This window comes from Puma concolor, chromosome B1 (genome assembly GCF_028749965.1).
Source record: "Puma concolor isolate L17-30 chromosome B1, mPumCon1.1.hap2, whole genome shotgun sequence".
NCBI lineage: Eukaryota > Metazoa > Chordata > Mammalia > Carnivora > Felidae > Puma > Puma concolor.
In genome coordinates, this window is record NC_141670.1 from 202,922,206 (window position 1) to 202,927,129 (window position 4,924).

A 4,924-nucleotide genomic window follows, 5' to 3' on the forward strand; every position below is an offset into this window, starting at 1 on the left:
CAGTAACTCATTCCAGAATAGAAGTGTTCCCGTGGACATTGCCATAAAGCGTGCCAGTTACTGGAATTCTTCAATGAGTTTGGAATCTCTGGTTCTAAAAAAACTATTACAACGCTGCAGGGGCGCCTGGGTGGTTCGGTCAGTTAAGCATCCAACTCTTGGTTTCTGCTCAGGTCACGCTCTCACGGTTTGTGAGTTCAAGCCCCGCATCAGGATCTGTGCTGACAGCACGGAACCTGCTTGGGGTGCTGTCTCTCTCCCTCTCTCTGCCCTTCCCCTGCTCGTTCATGCTCTGTCTCTCTCAAAAAAGAGGAAGTACAAAAAAAAATTATTACAACACTGTAAAGCAAAAATCCAAAGGTTTAGAATTAGAAATAATGTAAAGATTGTTTACATTTGATGGAAAAGTAGAAGAGAACATTATTTCCACATAAAGCATCGATGAACCAATTATTAAAGAGGAAGACAATCTTTAAATTAAGTTTGGCCTTGTAATTCAATTCAGAGTGATAGAATGCATAGGCAGGAGATCGAACTACGTGCAAATCATGAAGCCACGGCGGGTTCCTGTAGAACCTCCCTGGGTTACAGGGGATGTCAGACATTAGACATGAAAACATTGACATTTAAAACTAAATTCAGACTTACGTGACACCGATTCACTGAAAAGAGTTAAATCTTTTTAGAAAACATGTGCTGCAAGAATCGTCAGCTCTAGTATATTCAAATTTGTAGTTCGAATCAATAATTGACCTGAAATGTATCCCAATGTTATCACAGCCTGGGAAATACTTAGCAGCCCCAATAAGGGTTACATTGGCTGAAAGATCCTTCTCAAAATGAAAAACTATCAAAAAATAATTTGCGATCTTGAATTCGCCAAGAGCAACAGATATCACGTTCTATTATACTGATCGAAAACGAGTCGCTGAAACTATACATTTTGATGTCCTCAATAAGTGGTTTTGCAGAAAATCCAATCAGGAAAATCTTATCATCAAGCTCTCCCATTAATAAGGTGTTATTATTTGTTGTAGGATATACATTACGACACCAAAAATAGCGTTTTTACACTTTGTAAGTTTATGCCGTCACCCGTGTGTCGCTATCCTTCCTACTATATATAGCGTATAAATAATAAAATAGTTTAAAGGGAAAAGCTTTGTATTGAATACCTTCAACTGTACCTTTCCCCTGCCTTTCAATTAAGTCAAAAGAGGCCCCACGTTTTCATTTTCCGGTGATCCGCACCAATTATGTCGCCAAGGGATGGTAATGCAGGTGAGAAACTCTGTATAAACTGTTGCGTGCTGTCCACGGGGTCCCCTGATATGCCTCACGGGGGCGGGGGGGATGCTGGCTTTCCAGGGTCCTCGGTGGAAATCCCATCCTCGCCAGCTGTGTGTCCCGCGGGAGCCGGAACTGCGCCCTTTCTCCGACATCAGGATGCCTGGGTAGCAGGTGGCAGCGCCTTCACAGGCACCTGCTCAGAGCTGGGTGAACGAAGACGCTTCATCTCTCTCCTCCCGGCTCAAGTGTGCTCTGAGCACCGGCAGCATGGACACCACCAGCGAGCACGTCACAGATGCAGAATCTCGAACTCACCCCAGACCTGCGGAGGCAGACTCTGCATTTTCACAGTATTCCAGGACGATGGGTAGGCATGTGACGGTCTAAGACACACTGCCCTAGATGAACTGCTTGCGGGGACCTCGTCCAAGTTCCTTGTCCCTCGGAGTCTCCGATGTTGCTATTAAAAGTCTTTCCACTAGAGGTCACCGGAGCCAAGTGATTGATTATTTGCTCCGCCCACCAGGCGTGGTCGGGGGAGGGGGAATGTCAGGAATGGGGCTTGGAGTTACACCATCTCCCCCAGGAGCCCTTGAATTGCGCCAGCCTCCTCAGAGGCATATTTAATCAGAAACCTGCATTTGCAAAGGGCGCACTTCCGAGGCCAGATCGCTGGTTTTCCCGGTGGAAACCCCTAGTAGAGGCCAGCTTAGTGGAATGTGGGAGCCAAGGACCGGCGCTCGCTGGGGGTTTACGCTGCTCTTGCTGCCCCTGGGTGACCTCGAGCAAGTTGCCCCTCCTCCCTCTGTCTACATGCCTCCATCCATAAAGTCCGGGCGGTCGGACCATGAGATTTTCAGGGTCCCTCTCAAAGCCTAAGCCTGGACGTTGCCATCTCTTCCTCCTGTTGCTGCTTTCTGTCCCGTGCCCCCAACTTTGCCAAGGAAATAGAACCCAGCTTCAGGCTCCTGCCCTCCTCTTCCTGGCCTTCGGGACCCTGGGAGACCAGGGGCTGCGGCTTGGAATTTTGAGTGTGCGGTAGGTCTGGACTTTAAGGAACCCGGCATTCTGCAGGCAATGGCACATTTGTCTCCGTGCCAAGTAGAGTGGGTTCTAAGCACGGGTGGAGAGGTGCTGGATGGCAGAGGAACAGAGCTAGACCGGCCCAGCCATTGCACGGAGGGGGAAACCAAAGTCCGGGGAAGGATGCGACTATATCCCAGGTCCCCACAGCCCAGCGTCCTTGGTGAAGCTGGAACTAGAGCCTAGGTATGCAGGGACCCAGAAGGCTCGCTCAAGATGCCTTCCAAGTGAGTTGCATGGCTTCTCATCGCCTGGGGCTCTGGGGGCGAAATGGTACCTGCAGGCTGATGTTCTCAGGGGAACGGCTGCCCAGACAGGAGCGCAGAGCCTTGGCCAGCAGAGGCGGATGAGACCTGTTAGGGGCGGCCCACGATCCCCGCGTCGTCAGGGTCTCTGCCAGCAGGGAGGGGGTCTCTGCTCACAGCTGGGGGTCATCCGGCTCTGCACTTGGCTCCAGAAACATTAACTGGAGACTCTCTAGGCTGGTGGGCCACATGGTGGGCTATGTCACCCCAGAGTGTGGCTCTGACCATGCCACCCTTCTGCTCAAGAGCCCCTGGTGGCTGCCTATTGCCTGAGCACCAGAGCAGATGATACCACACTCCTCAGCTTGGCGTCAATGTCCTGCAGAACTGGGATGGCCCCGCCTTGCTAATGCACACCCAGCCACCCTGCCAATCGGGCCCACTCGCTGGGCTTGTACATAGGCCCAAGTCAGCCTACCCACCTGCCTTCTCCCACTCCTATTACAGAGCCCCTACCAAGTACCAGGCGTTGCTCTAGGCGCTGGAAACACAGCTGTAAGCAAACAGACAAGACCCTGTCCTGGCCAGGCTCATGTTCAACAGCAGACAGGTAGGCAAGAACTCAACTGTGAACTGTGGCATCGAGCAGGGAGGGAAGCAAGGGCGGGGGCGGGGGGGGGGTGGGGTGGAGGGTGGTTGGCAGGACTTCAATGTTCCACGGGGTGCTCAAGGAAAGCTTCAGCCAGAAGGTGCCACACGTGCTGAGACGAGGAAGTGTGAAGCTGGGAACATCATCCGGGCAGAGGGAACAGAAGATTCAGAGGCCCCGAGTCAGGAGTGGGCTAGCGCGTTCTGGGACCAGCGAGGCCAGCACGAGGCCAGGGAACAAAAGGAAAGGAGTGGACGATGGGGCCAAAGGGTAACCTTGTGGGGCCATCAGAAGGACTTCAGCGTCTACTCTGAGACAGGCCGAGGCCCTGGAGGGTTTTGTGCAAGGAGCGATAAGACCCGATGACATCACCCTGGGGGCTTAGATGGGGGACGAGGGTGGGAGTAGGGAGACCCTGGGCGGCAACCACGCCTGCCCTGCATCCAGTCCTTTGTGAACACTCCTCCATCTGCAATCTGTGGTCAAGGAACCTTCGATGTTCCTTGAACTAAGTTCAAATGGCATGTCCTCAAAAGGCCACACTAGCTCCTCCTCCCTCTACCCCTAGGCAGAAATAGCTTGTTGTGCCTCTGAACCTGCACAGCTCTCTCTCTGTGGCCCCTGAGGAAGATCTCACTTGTGAAATTCTCTCCTGCTCCTATACTGGGTGCTGGGCCCTTAGGAGAAAGGGCCTTAGCTGTCTGGGCCACTGTAGACTTGAGCATGTGACCTTATGAAGAGGCTGTGGCTCTCACCTGGGCTGCACATCACAGGCCCCGGGCATCCTCACCCAAACCAGCAACATCAAAATCTGTGTGTTGGCAGGGTAGTGGGGGGAGGGGGGGGCGCGTGTTGTTGAGCATCTGTTTTTTAAAGTTCTCCAAGAGATTTTAGTGTGGCTAAGAGTGAGAGCCACTTAACTGGCAGGCACTGCCGGGGATTTGGGTTAATTTCCGTCTCCCAGAACAGTCAAATGTCCCACAGTAGGGCACAGCCAAGTGTCTTCAATTCAAATCCTCCTGCAGCCATGCATTGGATGTTGGATGTGGTCACTTCACCTCTCTGAGCCTTAGGTTCCTCTTCTACACCCCCCAGCATCCAGCAGGCCCTCGGTGGTTTCCTCACAACTGGGATGCACTGTTCCAGGGGCCCATGAGCACCCACATGATAGCCTCATCCATCTGCCTCAGTCTGGACAAGTCCATTTTTCTGTGGGTTCTGTGACATGACAAAGGTTGGAAAGCCCTACTGAATTTGATGCTGTTCATTTTGCCTTCTGTTCATTGCTTAGTAACATTGTTTCATGCTTCTTTTTCTACCCCACTGAAGACAAAGTCTTCCTACCTGCCCCCCCCCTTTTTATTTTTAGCTAAACGGACTCTTTAAAAAGCCCCCGGACGTTCAGTGGAGAAAATCGGAGCCCCGCTTCCAACCATTTGCCTCTTTAGATGAAACGGTTTCCTGTGCCGACCATGTGCCTTTGTGGACTGGGTGACAGACAAGGAGCCCTGGTGGGGCTCCCCTGGACCAAACCTGAGCTCTGACTTCGCACACCTCAGCTGTGACACCAGGCTGCTCCCTTAAACGTCCTGGGGGCTCCCTTGCTGTGGAGACTAAAACGGGCCGCACAGTTCGGCATCACCCATTGTTCAAAGAA